Below are 24,744 nucleotides of genomic sequence, written 5' to 3' on the forward strand. Positions count from 1 at the left end.
ACCAGGGAGAGCAAAACTTAATCTATTATCAGCAATTCTTGAACTTTGGTGTGCATCAGAATCACCTGGATGGCTTGTGAAACATAAATTGCTGGGCCTCATCTCCAGAGTTTCCAATTCAGTCGATCTGGAGCGGAACAGGAGAATTTGCATTTCTAACAAGTTCCCAGGTGATGCTGATGCTGCTGATTTGGGGCCACACGTTGAGAACCACTGGTCTGTATTATGGAACATCTCCATCTGCTTCACTGCCAGCCTTGGCCTTAGAAGCCTAAATTGTTGAAAAGACGTATTTCTGTTGAATCCTTGAAATAAGCTTTCCTGCAAACAACCGTCTGTGAAAAGTGAAAGATAATTTCGGTGGGTATGAATATAAGACAAAGAGGGATTTTTCGTTTGTTTTTGATATATTTGGTTACTATCAGTGTTCTGGGTTGGTGGATCAGTGTTCAATACGCAAAAGATTTTCTAAATTTACTTAAACAGAGATATGAAATAACAAGAAACCAACTATCTTACATCACCACGTATTTTCTAATCCATGTGTTACTAGCATAATAATAGTAAGCATGTATGTGCTATTTTATAATTTTTGTCCCTTAACATTATTTTCATACGTCCATTTTTAGGCATTAACATAGCCTACACTTACTTTCATGGGACTGATTGCTAAATTACTCACAAATATCAGGTATTATTTCTAGAATTTTTTTTGTGATCAACTTTTTATGTTTTTGAGAGGCAATGCAGCTTAATGGTTTTGAAGGAAAGAGAATATGGCTTTGCCAATTATCTGCCAGGTGGCTTCTGCATGTGTGTAGGCAGAATTCTAAGATGGGCCCCGAGATTCCCATCCCCCTTGAAGATATGTCCTGTATAATCTCTTCCCCTTGAGTGTGAGCAGGAACTGTCAATGCAAAGGATATCACTCCTGTGATAGTTACACTGCATGGCAAAAGTAACTTTGCAGATGTAATTAAGGTTCCTAATCAGTTGACTCTGAGTTAATAAAAATAATGAAGGGTGGTTATTCTGGGTGGCTTGGCCTAATTAGGCAAGCCCTTCAAAAGAGTATCTGGTGGCCTCCCTGAGTTAGACAGATTCTCCTGCTGGCCTTGAAGAAATAAGCTGCCATGTTGCAGGAGGATGAGCGGAGGAGGTCAGGTGGCACAGTGCATAAAATGGTCTCTAAGAAAAAAAAAAAAATTTTTTTTTTTTTTTTATGCACAGAATGGTCTCTGGCATTTAGGAACATAGAGTGGACTCTGGTCAAGAGCTAGCAAGAAAATGGGAGTGTTAATAATATAGGCACAAGGAGCTGAAGGCTGCCAACAACCATGTGAACTTGGAAGGGGACCTCAAGCTCAAGATGAGAATGCAGTCCAGCTGACACATTGATTGCAGCCTGGGCAGAGGACCCAACGAAACTGTGCCCAGAGTCATGAACCACAGAAAGTGCAAGACAATAAATATGTGTTATTTCAAGCCACAAGTATGTTCTTATGCTTATGGTAATTTGTTACACAGCAACAGAAAACTAATATAACATGTTACTCAGCTTGCCTAAGCCTTAGTCTTCATAGGTAAAACAGACCTCATCAGTAAGACACAGCATGTACCTCAAAACTGAATGTGGCGGTGAGAAAGTCCGGCAGTTATGGGTACCTATTTACAACAGTGCCATTAACAAACAGGAAAAAAAAAGTCATATTTATCCAAACTTCCTTTAAGGAGAACACTGTGTGCATTAGTGGGTGAGATACTCAAAAGGCATACTTGGTTACAACAGATTATCTCTAAACTATCATCTGAAGAGAGTGAGTTCAGTTACAACTTTCTTCTTCACACAAAACATGTCAGTCTTGCATTAACATGTTGCCCCGCCTCTTAGGGTTGCTGTGATGATTAAATGAGATAATTCACATAAAGTGCTTCAGATAGTACCTAATATAAAGTCAGTATTCAAAAATGTTTCCTATTATTACTATCATTGGCTTGTACATAGTATATTCTCAGTAAGTATGGGCTGACTGTGTCAGGTGAGTAGAATAATTCAAGTTGGGTTATGGGTTACAGTAACTAAAGAAAAAGAATATTAACATCCATGATTAGGCTGAATCACGTGTTACTAAGGAAGAGGAAAAGAAGACAAACAGAACACTCCCTTCTAGAGTCTGAATTTAAGAAATTAGGTCATTTTATTGGTAGAATAGAAGACAGATATTGCCCTTGAGACACATGGAAGTCACAAAAGGCCCGAATGAAACAGATGCGTTTTCCTTTCTGGAACTGCTCTATGTTCTTTTTATGTGGTATTCACAGATATAACTTCTCTTAACTAAGGTTCAAACTAACAATACAAATCCCAAGCTGCTGCCTCTGGCATATGGGTTGAATATTAATTTTTCAGACACATAACACTAAATTAAAAACCAAGAGATGTTTTAAAAATTGAGGCGAAATTTACATACAATAAAATGCATTGATCTTAAGTGTAGAGCTTGATTTAATTTTTACATTTGCATATACCCATGTATCGATCACCCATCTCAAGTTACATAATATTTCTATCACTCCAGAAAGTGCTCCTGTGCCTTTTCTAGTCAATACCAACTCCTCACATTTCCAGGGGTAGCCATTATTCTGACTTCTATAACCATAGATCATCTTTGCCTGTTCTGAACTTCATTTAAACGGAATCAAACAGTATGCTACTCTTTTGCACCTGGCTTCTTTAGTTCAACATAATTTTTGAGCTTCTAAGTTGCTGCATGCATGAATAGTTCATTCTTTTTTATTGCTAGATAGTATTTCACAGTATGAATATATAGGCAATCCCTGGGTTATCAATGAGATCTGCTCGTAAATCTGTCTTTAAGTTGAATTTGTAGGGAAGCCGGAACAAGTACACACAGTTCTTATTTGACATCAGTTAATCGAATGTTTGTCTTAGTGTATAGTATACCTTTTACCTTTCTATGCTTATAAAACACTTGAGAAACACTTCTAAACCATGCAGTGTTTTCATGAATGTCACAAAGTCATTCATGAATTCGTTATTATGCACCATTATATATATTTGACTCAAATTTTTAATATAATAGGATTTATGGCAGTCCGTTCTTAAGTATGAATTGTCTGTAAGTCAGACGTTGATAACCCGGGAACCGCCTGTATGACAATTTGTTTACCCATTCTCTGACTGAAGCAGATGGTTGTTTCCAGTTTAGAAATATTATGAATAAAGGTGCTATGAATATTCTTGTACATGTTTCTTTGTAGACATGTATTTATTTCTCTTAGTCACAGGGTAAGCATGTTTAACTTTTATTATAAACTGCCAAAAAGTTTTCCAAAGTTGTCATTCCGTTGTACATATCCATCGTACAAGAGTTCCAGTTGTTTCACATTTACACTAACACTTGGGAGCATCAGTGTTTTTATTTTTAACCATTCTGGTGTGTGTGTAGTAAAATCTCACTGTGGTTTTAATTTGCATTTCCCTGGTACATAGTTATGGTGAACAACTTTTCCTATGCTTATTGATCATTTGGATATCTCCTTTTGTGATGTACTTACTGAAACCAAGACATTTAAACAATTCAAAATACTTTTCAAGGAATTAAACATGTGAAATGAAAACTGGAGGCCAGGAAAGACCTTTATGCAAATTATTTCTGCTGAGAGAATTTGGCTCTAAATGGTCACCTTCAGTGACCACTGAGTGTTCAACATGCTCCCAGAACACACTGTGACTTAAGCTGCTGTATTTTTTTACATATTCAACCTCTAATTGTTATAATAACTCTGTAAGGTAGTTATTATGATTACCATTTTACAGATGAGAAAATGAGAGTCAATGAAGCAGCATAACTTTCTCAAGGTTACACGAACAGTACACATGAGAAGTGGAAATATGCCTCGCTCTAAATCCTAATACTTCATTACTCCAGGCTGTTGTTGTTGTTTTAACTTCTTTTTTTTTTAATGTAAAATACTGCCACATACTTGTCAGTTTGTTGTACTGTGGTGGCTTGCGTGTTGCTGTGATACTGGAAGCTTTGTCACTGGTATATGAAATATCAGCAGGGTCAACCTTGGTGGACAGGTTTCAACAGAGTTTCTAGACTTAAGACAGACTAGGAAGAAGGACCTGGCAGTCTACCTCTGAAAAAATTGGCCAGTGAAAACTTATGAATAGCAGTGGAACATTGTCTGATATAATGCTGGCAGAAGAGACCCTCAGGTTGGAAGGCACTCAAAAGATCACTGGGGAAGAGCTGCCTCCTCAAAGTAGAGTTGAAGGACTTCCGGCCAACATGGTGCCATAGGCAGAAGCACCACGCCGTCCCTCCACAGCAAAGACCCAAAAAAAATAAGTAAAACAGAGACAAATGTCATTCCTGGAACCTGAGTGTCAAAAGAAGAGATAAAGAACTCAGCCAAATACTGAATGGAATAAGAAACTGAGGGAGGACTGAGAGGGAGGAGAGATGCATGAGGAGTTTTCTTAACAGCTAACTCAGCAGGGATTGCCATCTTGGACTCCTGTCGGGGATTGGCTGACAGGGAGCACGGGTAAGCAGCTACATGGAGCTCCCAGCAGGAGACAGGGCACCCCATAACCACCAATACATGCTTTCCCACCCCCCCCATTCTCTTCCCGCTGCACTACTTCTGAGCTTCCTGGCTGGCTGCCGTGGCTTGGCTGGCTGCCGTGGCTTGGCCGGCTGGGAAGTGCAGTCCCCATGCCACTTGGATTTGCCCCACCCACACTGCAGATCTGCGGACAGGGGGTATGGGAAAGCAGCTTCACCAAGTTCCCAGCAGGAGACAGAGCACCCGGTAACAAGGAATATATGCTTTCCTAACCCCCACCCTTCGTCCCCTCCCCTTCAGTCTCCTATGCTTCCCGCCAGCAGCAGTCTCTTGGCCGGGAGGCAACTGCTTCTGCCCTGGGCTGCTCGGATTCGCCCCATCTGCACTGGCGAGTTCCCTGAGCTGGTGTAGCTCCTTTCTGTCTCTTTTGGTTTCTTCCGTGCCTCCCACCACCTCCCCCTCCTTTCTCTCGAACACCTGGCTCCATGTGCCCTCTTTGCTTCTTCTTGAAAGGCTGTGAAGCCCTGCTAGAATGGGGATACTCTCCCCCGGCCCACACTACCATGCTGGTGGGATCCCTGGGGCCTTTCCTTTCTTTCTTTCTTTTTTTTTTTTTGCTTGTTTTGCTCTGTTCTGTCTGTCTGTTTTCTATCTCTTTTCACACATGGGAGCCCCTTCTAGCCAGGCTGCACTGCATGGCTTAGGAGCTACTCCCCCAATCTGTGCAGCCCTGTAGGCAGGATCCCTTTTTTTTTCCTTTCTTTTTTCCTCCTCTCTTTTTCCTGTTCTGTCTTTCTTCACTTCTCAGTTGCCCTTTGTCTATACTTACCCTCTTTTCCAGTCTCCTGAATACCTGGTGCTCTGTGACATGTATACACCCTCTAGCCAGGCTATACTGCACAGCCTGGGAGAGTTCCCAGTCTTCATCCCCACACTGGTGGGACCCCTAGGGGCTTTTCTTTTCTACTTTTTTTTTTCTTTTCCAAATTTTTATCTAGTTTGTTTTTTCTCTTTCCCTGTTTCTTTTCCTTTTTGCTTCTCTCCATTTCTTGGGTTCTCATCTCTCCACTCCAACGGCAAGCTCCCTTTGCACTTTTTTTCTGAGGGGTGTGTGTGTGTGCTTGTGTTTTTCCTTTGTTTTGGGCCCTAGTACGTGCCACAAATAACCCACCCAAGACCTTCCCCGCTGCATCATAGATGAGTGACTAGCCCCACTTATTAGACAAGGAGGGGAAAACTATCGCGACTATAGACGAGCAAACAACAAAGAACACACAGCTCACCTGCTCAGACATAACCAAATAAAACAACAACAACAAAAGGATGAGACAAATCTACAATCAAGAATGAAGAAAATAACTACCTAATGTCCTGAAGACAGCACACAATATCAAAACATTAAAAAACAGGAGAGGACAGTTCCAGTAGGCATCCAAAATAAAATACCAGATGACTTTCCAGTAGAAGAAAAGGCACTAGAACTACATGACAGGGAATTCAAATCTTTAATATTCAGAGCTATCTAAGAGTTGAAGCAAAAAGCAGACAAAAGAGAAAAAACTAGACAAATTTATGGAAAAGGCAGACAAATTCGTGAAAATACAGACCCAAAAAATAGAAGAATTCAGGAAAATAATACAGGAACAAAATGCCAAAATAAATTCACAACTAGAAATCATACAAAAACAAAAATTAGAATTCCAAAAGATAAACAAGATTTCAGTAATGGACAGAATCATACAAGGACCGAGGAGCAGGTTTGAAATGATGGAAAACAAGATCACTGAAACTGAAGACAAACACTTGGATACAACTCTGAGGAAAAATCAAAAAAAAGAAAAAAATGAGGAAACCCTGAGAATTATATGAGATACAATCAAAAGCAAAAATTTACGAGTGATCGGAGTTCAAGAACAGGGAGAGAAAATGGAAAACAGAGAGAGGACCGTTGAAGAATTGCTGACAGAAAACTTCCCTAATATCATGAATGATGAAAAGCTGACCATCCAAGAAGCTCAACGAATCCCATACAGGATACACCCCAAAAGAAAAACACTAAGGCATATCATAATCACACTCGCTAAAACCAAAGGCAAAGAGAAACCCTGCAAGCAGCTCGAGGAAAAAAAAGTCACATACAGAGGATAAACAACAGGACTAAGCTCTGATTATCTGGCAGAAACCATGCAGGCAAGAAGGCAATGGGATGATATATATAAAACCTTGAAAGAAAAACATTGCCAACCACAGATGAGATATCCAGCAAAACTTTCATTCAGATATGATGGTGAAATTAGGACATTTCCAGATAAAGAGAAATTAAGGAGATATGTAAAAACCACATCAATCCTACAAGAATTATTAAAGGGAGTCCTTCGGTCTGAGAACAAATATCAGACCACAGCCTGAATCTAGGATGCACGATTGTACCAGCCAGACACCAGTGCAGGAAATGAACTCTCAAGGACTAACCAAAACCAAAAGAATTGCAGCAGGGAACCAGAGAAGTTAACCTGTAAATGACAATAACGTCAGAACAACAAAAGAGGGAATAGACAGTGTAGGTTTAGAACTTTCTGATGGAGAGGAACGCAAGGCGATACCAAGTAATAATAGACTGAGTCAAACCTAGGAAGATAGGGGTAAATTTCAAAGTAACCACAAAGAAAGTTAACAAACCTACTCATCAAAATAAAAAAGAAAAACAAAGTCTCAATAAAAACAAAATCTACAAAAACAAAAGGAACTCAACACAGGAGAGTAAGAGTAACAAAGAAAACGTTAGCACCACAAAAAAAAAAAAGCACTACAAAATGACAGCAATAAACTCACACCTATCAATGATTACACTGAATGTAAATGGCCTAAATGTACCCATAAAGGGACACAGAGTGACAGAATGGATTAAAAAAAAAAAAAAAGGAAAAGGATCCATCAATATGCTGTCTATAAGCGACACACCTTAGAAACAAAGGCACAAATTTATTAAATATTAAAGGATGGAAAAAAATATATCAAGCAAATAACTACCAAAAAAGAGCAGGAGTGGCAATACTAATCTCAGATAAAATAGACTTTAAAACAAAATCCACCATAAAAGACAAAGAAGGGCACTATATAGTGCTTAAAGGGACAATCCATCATGAAGACTTAATCATAACAAACATCTATGCACGCAGTGACAGGGCTCCAAGATACGTAAAACAAACTCTAACAGCACTAAAAAGAGAAGCAGACAGTTCCACAATAATAGTAGAAGACTTCAACACACCACTCTCGCTAAAGGACAGAACATCTATAAAGAAACTTAACAAAGATACCGAAGCGCTAAAGAGCACAATCAGCCAACTTGACCTCATAGACACATACAGAACACTCCACCCAACAGTTCCAAAGTACACATTCTTTTCCAACCCACATGGAACGTTCTCCAGAATAGACCATATCAAAGTAGAGTTGACCTTAATAACGTAGATGGAGTCAAGCTTTCAGGACCTTCATCTGCTGATGTGGCACAACTTAAAGTGCAAACAAACATCCATTAATAATTGGAATGTGGAATGTACGAAGTATGAATCTAGGAAAATTGGAAGTAATAAAAAATGAAATGGAATGCATAAACATCAATATCCTAGGCATCAGTGAGCTGAAATGAACTGGTACTGGCCATTTTGAATCAGACAAATGGCCTACTATGACAGGAATGGCAAACTGAAGAGGAATGGCTTCACATTCATCATCAAAAAAGAACATTTCAAGATCTACCCTGAAGTACAACACTATCAGTGACAGGATAATACCCAAATACCTATAAGGAATACCAGTTAATATGACAATTATTCAAATTTACACACCAACCACTAAGGCCAAAGATGAAGAAATTGAAGATTTTTACCAATTTCTGGAGTCTGAAATTGATCAAACATGTAATCGAGATGCATTGATAATTACTGGTGATTGGAATGTGATTGGAAAGTTGGAAACGAAGTAGGATTGGTAGTTGGAAAACATGGTCTTGGTGATATAAATGACATTGGATATCACATGACAGAATTTTGCAAGACCAATGACTTCTTCAGGGGAAATACCTTTTTTCACCAACATAATCGGAGACTATACACGTGGACCTTGCCAGACGGGAACACAGGAATCAAATTGGCTACATTTGTGGAAAGAGATGATGGAAAAGCTCAATATCCTCCATCAGAACAAGGCCAGGGGCTGACTGTGGAACAGACCATCATATGCAAGTTCAAGTTGAAGATGAAGAAAATTAGAACAAGTACACAAGAGCAAAAGTATGACCTTGAGTATATTCCACTTGAATTTAGAGAACACTCAAGATTTGATACATTGAACACTAATGACCAAAGACCAGATGAGTTGTGGAATGACAACAAACACATTATACACGAAGAAAGCAAAAGGTCATTAAAAAGACAGGAAAGAAAGAAAAGACCAAAATGGATGTCAGAAGAGACTCTGAAAGTTGCTTTTGAATGTACAGTAGCTAAAGTGAAAGGAAGAAATGACGAAGTAAAAGAGCTGAACAGAAGATCTCAAAAGGTGGCTCTAGAAGATAAAGTATTGTAAAGAAATGTGCAAAGACCTGGAGATAGAAAACTAAAAGGGAGACACACACTCGGCATTTCTCAAGCGGAAAGAACCAAAGAAAAAATTCAAGCCTCAACTGGCAATATTGAAGGATTCTATGGGGAAATTATTAAACAACACAGGGAGCATCAAAAGAAGATGACAGGAATACAGAGTCACTGTACCAAAAAGAACTGGTCAACGTTCAACCATTTCAGGAGGTAGCACATGATCAAGAACTGATGGTATTGAAGAAAGAAGTCCAAGCTGCACTGAGGGCATTGGCAAAAAACAAGGCTACAGCAATCAATGGAATACCAGTTGGGGTATTTCAACAAATGGATGCCATACTGGAAGTGCTCACTCGTCCACGTGAAGAAATTTGGAAGAAGCTACCTGGCCAACTGACTGGAAAAGATCCATATTTGTACTCATTTCAAAGAAAGATGATCCAACAGAATGCAGAAATTATCAAACAATATCATTAATATCACACACAAGTAAAATTTTGCTGAGGTCATTCAAAAGCAGTAGCAGCAGTACAACAACATGGAACTGCCAGAAGTTCAAGCTGGATTCACAAGAGGACATGGAACAAGGGATACTGCTGACGTCAGATGGATCCTAGCTGAAAGCAGAGAATACCAGAAATAAGTTTCCTGTTTTACTGACCACGCAAAGGCATTCACCTGTGTGAATCATGACAAATTATGGATAACACTGTGAAGAATGGGAATTCCAGAACACTTAATTGTGCTCATGAGTAACCTGTACTTAGACTAAGAGGCTATCATTCGAATGGAACAAGGGGATACTGTGTGGTTGAAAGTTAAGAAAGGTGTGTGTCAGGGTCGTATCCTTTGACCATACTTATTCAATCTGTATGCTGAGCAAATAAGCTGAGAAGCTAGACTATATGAAGAAGAATAAGGCATCAGGATTGGAGGAAGACTTATTAATAACCTGTGATATGCAGATGACACAACCTTGCTTTCTGACAATGAAGAGGGCTTGAAGCAATTACTGATAAAGATCACTATGGATTACACCTCCACATAAAAGAAAACAAAAATCCTCACAACTGAACCAATAAGCAACATCATGATAAACAGAGAAAATAATGGAAGTTGTAAAGGATTTCATTTTACTTGGATCCATAATCAATGCCATGGAAGCAGCAGTCAAGAAATCAAAAGATGCACTACAGTGGGCAAATCTGCTGCAAACGACCTCTTTAAAATGTTAAAAAGCAAAGATGTCACTTTAAGGACTAAGGTGCTCCTGATCCAAGTCATGGTATTTTCAATTGCCTCATATGCATGTGAAAGCTGGACAATGAATGAGAAGGCTGAAGACGAACTGATATCTTTGAATTAAGATGTGGTATTTTTTTTATACCATGGACTGGGAGAAGAACAAACAAATCTGCCTTGGAAGAAGCATAGCCAGAATGCTCGTTTGAAGTAAGGATGAAGAGACTTCATCTCACATACTTTGGACATGTTATCAGGAGGGACCAATCCCTAAAGAAGGACATCAGACTTGGTAAAGTAGAGGGTCTGCGAAAAGAGGAAGACCCTCAACAACATTAGCTGACAGCGGCTGCAACAATGAGCTCAAGCATAATGATTGTGAGGATGGAACAGAACCGGCCAGTGTTTCGTTCGGTTGTATGTAGGGTCACTACGAGTCAGAACTGACTTGACAGCACCTAACAACAACAATATGAGATATAAACACAGAAAAACACAAAACAAATATGAACAGCTCAGTGAATAATATCAAGGCAATGACCATGTAACCACCATCCAAGAAACAGAACATTGGATGCATGCAGAAGACCCTTCACGGGCCCTTGCAATCACTACCCTTTCCCTCTCTCCCGTCAAAAGGAACAACTGTCCCTACCTTTATGTGGATAATTCTTTGTCTTAATACTTGCCTGCTTAAATATCAATACTAGAATTCAGTTTTGCCTGTATTTTTTAAGTATATTCTTGGAATCATGTGATATATATTCTTCTGTATCTTACTTCTTTCACCCAACATTATATTTTAGAGGCTCATCCATGGGGTCGTATGTAACTCTACTTTGTTCATTTTCATAACTCTACAGCAGGAGTCAGGCGTGAAGGGCTGGAGAGTAAACATTTTAGGCTTTGCAGGCCATATAGTTTCTGTTCCAACTACTAAGCTCCACATTTAGACACAAAACCAATAAACAATATGTATATGAACTGATATGGCTATTTTTCAGTTTATTTATGGACAGTGGAATTTGAATTTCATATAATTTTCACATATGAAATATTCTTCTTTTTTCAACCATTAAAAAATGTAAAAACCATTCTTAGCTCACGGGTTGTATAGAACCATGCAGTGGGCCTGGATTTGGCCAGCAGTAGTTTGCCAGCTGAACTTGATGATTACATTGAGTGCCCTTCCAATGAAAGGATTCTATGAATATAAGAAGATATGATCAAAACCCAATAAGCAAACTGAATGATATCACTTGAGATGTGCTATCTAGTCACATGTTTTCTATGTGATAAAAATGATTTGGATGGAGTGCTTAATCAGAAATCAGCAGAATGATATTGAGCATAAAAGTATACAGAGAAATACACCTAGGCAGGAAAAACAAATGGTTCAAATTAAAAAAGAAAAAAATTTTAAACAGGAAAATGATCTATGGATCACAGCAGATTAAAGAAGTTGAGTTCAAGCAGTAGCATATTAGGATTTGTTTTACACAAAAGGAACCACATCCTTGGCCACATCTTTACACATTAGAAGTGGTAGAAATGAAGTCCTCAACATGCCATGCTATGGGATCCACAGCATAAAAGGAGGAGGAGGAACTGCAAGCATTTTTGGCTCATGACAAAGTTGGAGCATGTTTCTTGACTTAGGTAGACACAGGCTAATGACTAGATGAAAAAACACAATGAGAAAAGGACAAGGTTTAAAAAGAGGTGTGAGAGACTTAGCTTGGGCATAAAAAAAAAATTTGCTGATACTGAAGGTTGGTAACTTTCTGAGTTGGAGGAAGGTTTTCTGAATCTTTAAGGTACCTTTTAAAAATAAGACAGATGTTTAATATAAGACTGAAAAGAAAATGTTATTAGAAAATAAAATGTCTATATTACACACATGCATGCTACGATCTTGCATCTATGTATGCACACATACATGTGTATAAACACATGCAAGCATGAACACTTATCAAAGCATGAACACATATACAGATATTATATAATATTTCTATGGTAACCCAAGGTTTTCCTGGGTTCTCACATATTAAAAGGAAACAAAGGCCTGCAGTATTACTTTATAAAATATCATTGACAAGTAAACAGTGATGTTTTATAGGTTTCTGCAAATCATTTTTACTGGCCTGGCCAACCTCTCTGATATAAAGCCACGAGGAGACGGGTAAACTAAACTGCAGTAATTCTTTCTTTTTAAAAAATATTTTATTATGTTTTTGGTGACACAGTAATTACTTCTTTCAACAGGCTATTATTAACCGGCTGATTAGAAGTAGTTGCATCCAATGCATCTATGAACCACTAACCACAAGGATTAGTCAATAGCACCAACAGGTCTTATTCGTATTCATTTCTCTGATGGTAAATAATACTTTTTTTTTTTTTATCCTGGCAGGCACCCTATTAACAATCCTCATATTCCCATTGGTAGCCTTAAAAAAATGAAAATTGCAATCTTATAAATTCAAAATTTCTTCATCTTTATTTTATTGAGAAATCAGCAGTTTAAGACATGGATAAATATTTCTAAACGTAAACTATTGTTTGTGGGGTAAGTCATTCCATTTCCTAGAGCATTTGGAGTTAATGAAATAAGACACAAAAACAATACGCTGCAGTTTTAATGTAGGGCACGCACGGACCAGTTGTCAAGCCGACAGAAAGCATGTAATGCAACAGCTGCGCTGGGTGGTTTGCCAAAGGCTCATCCCAAATAAATGTGCATTCTCCTCAGTGCAATTACCTCTCGTATCCTGGCAGATTTTGCCAGGAGATCATCAAGGTAGATTACCTTCCAGCATTATGAACTAAATACTTACAGGTGTTATATCATCAGTTACAACTTACAAACTTTTCCATTTAGCAAGACATGCAGGCAAATGAATCATCTAATTTATGAATTATTTATAAGAGATTCACAGCATGCTCCTGGCGTCATCCATGGCCTTTTCCAGGTCATATGACACCAATTAGAGTTGAATTTTAAATTATTCAATAACTTGAACTCTCTTGTCATTTAACATATAGATATCAATGCAGTGAACAAGTTAAATCTAATGGGCCCTAGAGCTTTAAGCTCCTTCACTGCTCAGCAGCTGAAGCTGTAGGCCATCAATGGAAGAGAAAATAACAGAATGCAGCAGTCAGGCACATTTGCAGAGCTCTAGTAACTTATTCTAGTTCCCACAGGGACTATAGCACAACTTAGGAATATTGAATCTAAAAGACATTAAAGTCAATAAGAAGGAGATTTAAAAGAATGTAGGTACGCAGAAGGCACATAAAAAATGCGTAAATGACAGAACACTAGCAACAGATACCAAATGCCATACCAGCTCCTAGGATATGTATACCAAAAACCAACCAAACCCAGTGCTGTCGAGTCGATTCCGACTCATAGCGACCCTGTAGAACTGCCCCATAGAGCTTCCGAGGAGCGCCTGGTGGATTCAAACTGCCGACCCTTTAGTTAGCAGCTGTAGCACTTAACCACTACGCCACCAGGGTTTCAGGGTTTCCAGGACACGTATACCATACCGAAAATACCAAACTCTTTGCTCCTCAGGGTTTCCAAAGCTGTAAATCTTTACAGAAGCAGACTGCATACCTTTCTCCCCCCGGAATAGTCGGTAAGTTCAAAGTACTGACCTTTCGGTTAGTCGAGCACTTAACCACTACATGCCACCAGGGATCCTTATACTACAGGCCTGCCAAAATTTTACCAGTAACTACCAGACTCAGAAAAGGCAAAACCTCATGTTCTTTAATCATTTCTGCATTTCCTGAAAGATGGAATTTGTTGAGTTGGCATAAAAATTAATAGACAACATGGAACGACTGATACCATATTTGAGTTGAGGTCAAAAGACCTTGGTTAAAATTCCAGTTCTGCTACTTGGGAGTTATTTTGTTTTAGGCAAGTCACATTCACTCTTTAGGCAGTTTGGCCATTTGTAAAACAGGGGGTTGGGTTTGATCATCTCTATGGTTTATGAGATCTTTAAGGAGTGAAAAATCCAGGGGATGGGTTGTTTTACTTCAAGGAAATGAGGGAAAAGCAAAGGGCTAGTTAAGACGTGACACTAATTCATACTTTTAGCCACCAGGTGTTTTTGAACAGACTTAACTGTCAAAATTACTGAATGTCCCTTGCTTTTATTTTCCCAAGCACATTCTGTGTTTTAACAATGATGAAATGGCACATTTTGTTTTATATATATATATATATAATATACACACACCATAATAAAAATAAATGAGTGGATGAATTAATTAATTAACAAAATTACTTCCTTATGTAACTCGAATGCTGAAGAATTTAAGATAGCATCTTACTTTTTAGATCTGGTCATTAAATCTGAAAGAGACAAAACTGAAAACTGAATAAGACAAATATATAGGGTCACCATGAGTCGGAATCAACTCAATAGCAATGGGCTTGGTTTTTTTGCTTTTTTTATAGTTGTGAAGATAGTCCTAAATATTTTGATGGGATTTTTTTTTTTAAGCACAACCATTTACCTCAGCATTACATAATAATAGCACTAATTCAAATTACCTTAACATATTTGATTGCGATTGCTAAAAGAAAAAACAAAAAGCAGCTTTTACATTGTATTTTTACATCAGTAAGAGGAAGCTGATGCATAAGATTAGTGGTTTTAATTATTTAATGAAGAACAGAAAAAGAAAAGGTGAACTAATTTTACAGAGAAAATGAGACAAAGGCAAAGATAAGATGATCCCTTATAGAAGTGGTGGGGACAATCTTCAATGGGTACAAAAGGAAACACAACCTACCAAATAAAGCCAGGTGGTACTTAGATTCAGTAAAGGATTCAGGCACAAGAAAATGATTCAAAAGAGGCGTATACTAATTTTCTTGTGCTGCCCTCTTGATCTTCTGTTTGTATTCTGGGACTAGCTAACAGCGCCCCCACTGACCGTTGACTGATCTGTCATCTGTTCTTCCAGTAACAATGGGGCTCAGGAATGAAAGAAGAGCTGTGTGTAGGCAGGTATTTCAATGAAACTCTTTTTAAAAGAAGCTAACAAAATGAGTTTGCGTCAAATGAAGGAACATCTTTAAAAAATTCTTAATTTACTTTCTAAAAAAACAAAGTTAACATGATCTGAACATGACCAACTCTCCTTGAACAGAGGTCATAGTTTGGAATGCATTTATTTTGTTGGCTAAAGGGAAAAAGGACTTGCATTGCATTTATTAGACTAAAAAAAACACTAGCAAGTGAAAATAAACTCTCCTGGAAAAGAGCGTTTAAGATATACCAAAAAGTACAGTCAAACCTGTGACAGCTGGAGCCTGTGTAAGGCAGAAGCCTGTCAGACATGGAAAACTCAAATATTCTCCTCTAATAGAGAGTGACAGAAAAGTGGTAAGACCACAACCTGCCAAAGGTGGAAAACTTGGGAGACCTGGAAAGACAAGGCAGACCCAGTGAGTTCTGGCTCTCACAGGTTTCACTGTATGGACATAAGAGGAAGGGAAAACCAAACTGTTGTTTATTACACCAAGATTTCCTCTTTATTAAGTCTCTATATTCATTTTTTTTTTCCTATGTAGCAGATCACGGATGCTGAAGAGATCTAATGAGAAGCATTTCTGAAATCACAAGGAACTACTAAAACAGAGATTTAAGGTGACCACTCTTAGAGGGCTAGCCTTTTAAGATTGTTTAAAACTCTTAATCCTTTGCGTATATGTCCAATCCTGACTTTTAAAAATTTAGGGCATTATTATATAGCGCTTTAGTTCACTGTAGAACCAAGACAAGAGAGATGTCATTTAGAAATTAGTAACATTAAACATTACTGATGCAATTTCCTAATGCTGATATGCCCTTTCCCCTTTCTCTATTCTTCAAAATTTTACTCATGTTTCAAGGTTGGCTTAGTGCCACTTCCCTCAACTGTGGTTTCGCTGTTCCACAGCTCATTCTCTCAGGCACACCAGGAGCACTTTGTTTCTTCCATTATTGTACTTATTTCATCCTGCTTCATCATAGTTGTTAGCTGTATTTTTATTTTCGGTAAAGATGTACGTTGCAAAACCTGCTTCCATGTGTTAGCTGTTTTCATATCTGTAGGTTTCCTTGTAGTGTTAAAGTATTTACATGTCTCATTATGGAAACTGTAAACTCTTTGAGGGCAGAAATCATGTATGTTTTGTTCATTGCCGTATCTTTTAATAAGAGATAGTAGGTGCTCAATAAATATTTGTTTTTGCACAGATTTTGGTCCCGTCCAATATATTGGGTCCTGGGTGATGCAAATGGTTAAGTGCGTGACTACTAGGCGAAAGGTTGGGGTTTAAGCCCACCGAGAGGTGCCTCAGAAGACAGGCCTGGCAATCTGCTTCCAAAGGGTCACAGCCCTGAAAACCCTATGGGTTCTGCTCTGCACACATGGGGTCATCATGAATTGGAATAGACTCAACAGCAACTAATAACAACAACAGCCAGTATATTGTATAGAACTTGAGGGCATCAACAATGTTACTTTCAACCTCATATTTCAGTCACACTGTTCCTTATAAATATAAGATACTTAAATTAATGAATATTTATTGAATTAATCAATAAATCAATTAATCAAGAAGTAGGAGCAGCAATAGCTAAATGGTCTAAAGCGTATCCTAAGGAACTTATCTTAAGAAAGTATTTAAGGTATTCCAGGAGCCACTTATTTTTCTACAAGTATCTTTTTACAGTCAGTGTTAAAAGTCTGATAAAAAATTCTGTGAAGTCAAATAGACATATGCACACCCATGTTCACTGCAGCATTATTCACAATAGCAAAAAGATGGAAACAACCTAAGTGCCCATTAACAGATGAATGGATAAATAAACCATGGTACATACACACAATGGAATACTATGCAACCATAAAGAACAAAGATGAATCTGCGAAACATCTCACAACATGGATGAATCCGGAGGGCATTATGCTGAGTGAAATAAGTCATTCACAAAAGGTCAGATATTGTATAAGACCACTATTATAAAAACTCATGAAAAGGTTTACACACAAAAAGAAACCATCTTTGATGGTTATGAGGGAGGGGATGGATGAGTAGGGAAAAACACTAACTAGAAAATAGATAAGCAGTAACTGGTGAAGGGTAAGACAGTACACAATACTGAGAAGTCAGCACAACTTGACCAAAGCAAGGTCATGGAAGCTCCATAGACACATTCAACTCCCTGATGGACCGAATTACTGGGCTGAGGGCTGGGGACCATGGTCTCAGGGAACATCTAGCTCAACTGGCATAATACAGTTTATCAAGAAAATGTTCTACATCCTACACTGGTGAGTAACATCTGGGGTCTTAAAAGATTGTGAGCAGCCATCTCAGATATGCCACCGGTCTCACCCCATCTGGAGCAAGGGAGAATGAGGAAAACCAAAGACACAAGGGAAAGATTAGTCCAAAGGACTAAGGGACCACAACCACCACAGCCTCCACCAAACTGAGTCCAGCACAGCTAGATGGTGCCAGCTACCACGACTGACTGCTCTGACAGGGATCACAATAGAGGGTCCCAGACAGAGCTGGACAAAAATGTAGAACAAAATTCTAACTCACACACAAAAAAAGACCAGACTTACTGAACTGACAGAGAGTGAAGGAACGCCAAGATTATGGCCCCCAGACACCCTGGAACTCAGTTCTGAAGTCACTCCTGAGGGTCATCGTTCAGCCAAAGATTAGACAGGCCCATAAAACAAAGCAAGACTAACTGGGCACACCAGCCCAGGGGCAAGGACAAGAAGGCCGGAGGGGACAGGAAAGCTCGTAATGGGGAACCCAAGGTTGAGAAGGGGAGAGTGTTTACATGTCTGGGGTTGGCAACCAATGTCACAAAACAATATGTGTATTAATTGTTTAACGAGAAACTAATTTGCCCTGTAAACCTTCATCTGAAGTATAATAAAAAAAATTCTGTGAAGACAAGCAAAACTCCAACTATGTTGTGCATTGCACAGAGGCAATAAAAATGTAGATCTAGATGCCTATTTAGTTGGGTGTGTAAAAGAGCGAACTGCAAGGGCATTTTTTATTTTTGAGAAAAGAATTTAAACTTACAGCAGATTATTGTATTATTTTTTTAAATGTTCCATTCAAGGGTTTAGAACCTGGAAACTATTGAAAGACTACAAAACACATGAGTTGTATCAACCTAGAATAGGAAAAGGCAAAAAAGCAGGTTGTAAGACAAAAAACCTAAACAGAAGTCAAATGCTTCAGAATTCCTATTTCGACTGAATTATTTAAACAAAACAAAACAAAACACCCCTAACCTAAAAAACAAAAAACAAACTGTCAAGTTGATTCTGACTCATGGTGATCCCATGTGTTACAGAGTAGAACTGAGCTCCAGGCCTTTCTTTTACAGTGCTGCTGAGTGGGTTTGAACCATCAACTTTTAGGTTAGCAGCCAACTGCACACCATTTGCACCACTGACAGATCTCATTCCTTAACCTAAGTGACTCTCATAACACAAAAGACTGGCACATTTTGAGAAATCAGCATTAAGTTCAGAAGAAAGATTTATGGAAATTGAGGACAAAAGAGCTTTTAGAAACATAAAGTTAATTGTGTTTTTCCCCAAATGCTTTTGCATTTAATGGTATCATCTAATGTGTAAAAAGATACTCCCAAACAAATACAGTCAGTCCTATAACTATTTAGGAAACCCCGGTGGCGTAGTAGGTTAAGAGCTACGGCTGCTAACCAAAAGGCCAGCCATGTGAATCTACCAGGCACTCATCGGAAACCCTATGGGGCAGTTCTACTCTGTTCTTTAGGGTCGCTATGAGTAGGAATCTACTTGACATCAACGGGTTTTGTTTTGTTTTGGTTTATAACTATTTTAAAAAATGCTTAAAATATATTTGTTTCCCTTCTGTTCCCTGCTTTTGGGTACTTCTCTGGTATTATTTGTGAGAAGAAATTGTTAGGATGCTGGACGTTTTGGGAGTAATGATTTTTTTAAAGAGTCATTACATGGAGTGGATAAAAATTCTGTAGCCAAAAACTCTTGTATGTTTACCTAAAGATAGAAGGTAATAGTACGCACAAACAGAATAGTATGGATAAACGCATTCAGTATTATATTCTCCCTCTATTTTATAATTTTACCCAAATGGCTGCCACTTGGGTTGGGCAGGCAGGATGGGGATTTGGCAATATCTGCCAGATACTGCTAGATGCTGGGAATACAATGCTTGATAAGACAGAGTTCCAACCTTCATGGCTCTCAAATTTTGGCAATGGGGAATATATTTTATGTGATAAGGACTATTATGAGTGTTATGTGCAAAGAGTTGAGGGGCAATAGGGAGATTCGTTTTGCCTTTAGTGGGGACAGGGGAAGTAAGGAAGGTTTCATGGTAGAGAAGACATTTTAACTAAATTTTGGAAGGTAGATTGGAGTTCATTAATGATAAAGATACGTGTGAGGGTGAGTGTAGAGTGTGGAGGGTAGGACTGTTCAGGCAGGGGGGAAAATATAAGTAGACAAATATGTATGGTAAACTCTAAGTAGGCCACAGCATGGTGGATAGGGGATGATGGAGCATCAGTGGAGAGGTCTCACTGAAGCAAGGAGGTTTAAGATAGATCACAAAAGGATCGCACTTTAGGTGTGTGGCAAAAGAAATCCTAGAGTAAAGGCTAAACTAGAATCACTCTAAAACAGCCTAAGAGCAGACTTTTAAAGGACCAAACTCACCCAAAAGTAACCTTAACTCCTAGCCAGAACAAACGCAAACACCAGCACTCAACAATGAAAAATTCACTATATGTGAATCTCACTATACTATACAAATGAAGAAACAAAAATGTGACCTATAATCAGGAGAAAAATCAAGCAACAGAGACACAGAAATGACAGAGATTATAGAATTATCAGGCAAGGACCTAAAATAAACTATTTTAAGTATGTTCAAGGATATAATGGAAAACATGAGGGAGAGAAATGCGAAATATATTTTGTTAAACCTGGAACTTCCAGAGAAAAAAAAAATCTGAGTGAAGATTTCAGTCTATTAGGTTAATAGCAGAATAGACAATGCATAAGAAAAACATATCAGTGATCATGAAGATATAGCCTGATAAATTATCCAAAACGAAGCAGACAAGAAAGACAAAAAAAAAAAAAAAGATTAAGAAACAGAATATTGGTAACTTTTATTAAAATATCGATCACACAGGAACACATTTAGAGTCCCGGAAGGAAAAAAATGGGAGGAGGGACAGAAAAATATTTGAAGGAATAATGGCCTAAAACTTACCATGCAAGCCAGAAGACTATGGCACGGCATCTTCAAAGAGCTAAAAGGAGGGTGAAAAAATTGTCAACCTAGAATTCTTTATCCAATGAAAATATCCTTCATAAATAAAGAGGAAATAATTCTTTTTTTTTTGTTTTTAGAAAATTAAAATCTAAGATAATTCACTGTCAGCAGATCTGCACTACAAGAAATGTTAAAGAAGTTTTTCAGGCAGAAGGAAATGATACCATATGGAAACCTGGAAACCTGAATGTACTGAAAGAAAATGAGAAGTACTACAAATGTCAACCCCTGAAAGAAAATAAAAAGCATTACAAATGGCAACTAAGTGGGTAAATATAAAAGGATCTTTCTCATTAATTCATTTATTTAAAAGAGAATTGACTGCTTAATGCAGAAGCAACAGCAATGTATTTTTAATATATGCAGAAATAAGATGCATAGCAACAACAGTATAAAGAACAAAACATACTGCTGTAAGGTTTGTATATTCTACATTATATGAAATAATAGCATTTGAACATAGACTGCGATAAACATTTTTTAAAAAAGAAACAGAGGGATAGCTGATAAGTCAATAGCAGAGTCAAAGAGATCCTAAAACATGATCAATTTACCTGCAAGAAGAGGAAAAAAATAAAAAAGAACATAAGGCACAGATAAAAAATAAATAACAACATGTCAAATTGAAACCAAAATGTATCGATAATTATAGTAAATGTAAATAGACTAGACATTCAAATGAAAGGACAAGGTTCTCAGATTAGATAAAAAAGGAAGACTCAATTATATGCTGTCTACAAGAAACACAAAAAATATAAAGACAAAGACAGATGAAAAGTAAAGTGAACAGAAAAAGATGTATCATGCAAACACATTATAAGAAAGCTAGAATGGCTATATTAATTTCAGGCAAAGTTGATCTCAGAACGAGTAAAACTATCAGGAAAAAAGAAGAACATTTCATAATGGTAAAGAGTTTAATTCATCAAAGCATCAAAGTAATTCTAAATGTGTGTGCTCTTAATAAAGAGCTTAAAAATATTTGAAGCAAAAACTGACAGAACTGAAATGAGATTAAAAAAAAAAGGACAAAAAAAGTTATAGATTTCAACACTCCTCACTCAGTAAATGATAAAGGAAGTAGGCAGAAAATCAGTGGTGTTATGGAAGACTTAACACTATCAAAAAATACTACCCAATTACAGAGATCAAAGTTTAATAATGGTTACCAGAGGCAGGACGGACAGGGGATGGGTGGGGTTGATTATTGTTTGGGAAGCACTGAGTTTTTGTTTATGGGGATGAAAAATTTGTCAATGGACAAAGGTGGTGGTTGTGCACGGCTGATGTAATTGATCTCACTGAACGGTGTATGTGAAAAATGTTGAACTGGCAAATATGGTGCTATCTATTTTCACAACAATAAAAAAAATTCACCTAATTCACATTCAAGTACACATGAAACCAAGATAAGCCATATGCTGAGCCATAAAACAGGTCTCAATAAATTAAAAATAATAGACATTAAGACAAAAATTAAATTAGAAATCAACAATGGAAAAGTATCTGGAAAATGACCATATATTTAAAAATTAAGCAACATAGTTTTAAATAATCCATGGGTCAAAGGAGAAATCACAAGGGAAATTAGAAAATATTTTGAACTGAATGAATATGAAACACATCAAAACTTAAAGCAGTGTGTTGAGGAAAATTTATAGCTTTAAATCCATATATCAGCAAAGAATATCTCAAATCAATGTGAATTTTATATTGAGAAACAAAAAGAAAACTAAACCCAAAGCAATCAGGACAGAAATAATAAAGATTGGAGAAGAAATGAATGAAGTACAACATGGACAAAACAGAAATATTGAACCCAAAACCTGGTTCTTTGAAAAGACCAGTAGAATTGATTAAATTCTAGGTAGAGTGATCAAGAGAGAAGATACAAACCACCAATATCAAGAGTGAAAGAAAGACACCACTACGCAAGCTAGTTATTATAAAGGTAACAAGAAAATATTACAAATAACTTTACGCCAATAAATTTGACAACCTAGATAAAACGAACAAATTGCTTGGAATGACCCAAATTACCGAAACTGATCAAGACAAAATTAAAACACCTAATAGCTCTGTATCAATTAAACAAATCGAATCTGTAATGAAAAACCTCCTTGTAAAGAAAAGCCAGGCTCCAATGGGTTCACTGATAAATTCTCTCAAATATTTAAGTAAAAAATAATAACTATCTATACAAATTCTTTTGCAAAATACAGGAAAGAGGAACACTTGCAATTAATTTCACGTGACTAACATTATCCTGATATCAAAGCCAACCAAGAACATTACATTACAAGAAAACTATAAACTATATCCCTCAAGAACATGGATGCAAACATTCATCAAATGTTATATTTCAATGCTCTCCAGAAACCACTTTGACCAAGTGTGGTTTCTTTCATAGAGAAGATTTCTGAGCAAAGTTCCTAAGCAGCACCAAGCACATATGCAATCAAAAACTTACAAGACAAAATACCGATCTTTTGGCATTACTGGGAAGACAGAAGCAGCCATTAAGACAAGACCTTCCTAATACTCTTAAACCAAAACATGACTCTAAACATAGATTTGTCTTTTATGAAGGCACACTTGCGGGAAAGGCAGGGGAAGAGAGCTGAGGTGGTGTGGAAAAGTTGAGGAGAAGAGAGGGGAACAGAAGGGAGCAGAGGAGAAGAGAGGGAAGCAGAGGAGTGAGGAAAGAAAAGAGCACGACTTAGACTAGGGAAAACTATATTGAAAAAAATATCACTTCAGTGCCTTTCAAACAGATTTTTTAAAGTCCTTTTAAACTTAAAGGACTAATTTTTGTGCTGAAAACTGCATATTTGATTATTATTTCACTCTAAACCAGAATTAGTTTGAATCCTTTTATCAACACAGATCAGTGACAGGAAAAGGACATCACGTAAGAACAGATAAAAGCGATGAGAGAGAAGGGGACTTGTGGTCCTGAAAATTAATTTTGTTCATTTTCTATCTTGTAGGCTGTTCTTGTTTTCCTGCACTTGTGTGAGTTCTGACAAAAAATATTTCTAACTCATCTGTACCAAACAGATAATTCTGGGAAATGTATTCACAAAACTCTACACATGATAGGACTCATCAGCAGTTTGATTAACAAATGACATTACCATTATACTGGCACAGAGGTTCTCAAACTTTAGAGTTCATGAGAATCACCTAGAGGGCTTGCTAAACTACAGATTTCTGGGCCCAAACCATAGAGTTTTTAATTCAGTAGGTGTGGGGTGGGATATGAAGATTTGCATTTTTAAAAAAACTGCTTAGGTAGACAGCCTACAGATTGGGGGAAACTTTTGGGACCCATTTATCTGAGAAGGTTTAATATCCAGAATAAATAGAGAACTCCTACAACTTAGTAACAGAAAGACAAATAGCCCAATCTAAAAATGAGCAAAGGACTGAAATAAACATTTCATCAAAGAGGATATATAAAAAAGCACGTGACAAGATGCTCCATGTCATTCGTCTTTCACCAATTAACCAGTTCCCCTCAAGTCAGCTACAACAACACTCTCGTGTAGAAGAGTAAAAGTGTTATCCACAGAGTTTTCAATGGCTGACTTTTTGGAAACAGATCACCAGGACTTTCTTCTGAGGTACCTCTGGAGGACTCAAACCTCCAACATTTTGGTTAGCAGCCAAGTATGTTAATCATTTGTATCACCCAGGGACTGCCATTAGTCATTAAACCAAAATACCAAACCTGTTGCCTAGAGTTGATTCTGACTCATAGTGACCCTATATGACAGAGCAGAACTGCCCCATAGGGTTTCCAAGGAGTGGCCAGTAGATTTGAACTGCTGACCTTTTGGTTAGCAGTTGAACTGTTAATCACTGTGCCACCAGGGTTTCCGTTACTCATTCACT

General features: G+C 37.6%; 1 protein-coding gene across 5 annotated transcripts in view; it reads right to left on the reverse strand.

Moving 5' to 3' along the window:
* Positions 1-24,744, reverse strand: part of KIAA1328 (KIAA1328 ortholog) — a 360,311-nt gene that overhangs the window by 141,870 nt on the left and 193,697 nt on the right. The gene's annotated exons all lie outside the window — the stretch shown is intronic.

The sequence above is a fragment of the Loxodonta africana genome, chromosome 11 (assembly GCF_030014295.1).
Source record: "Loxodonta africana isolate mLoxAfr1 chromosome 11, mLoxAfr1.hap2, whole genome shotgun sequence".
NCBI lineage: Eukaryota > Metazoa > Chordata > Mammalia > Proboscidea > Elephantidae > Loxodonta > Loxodonta africana.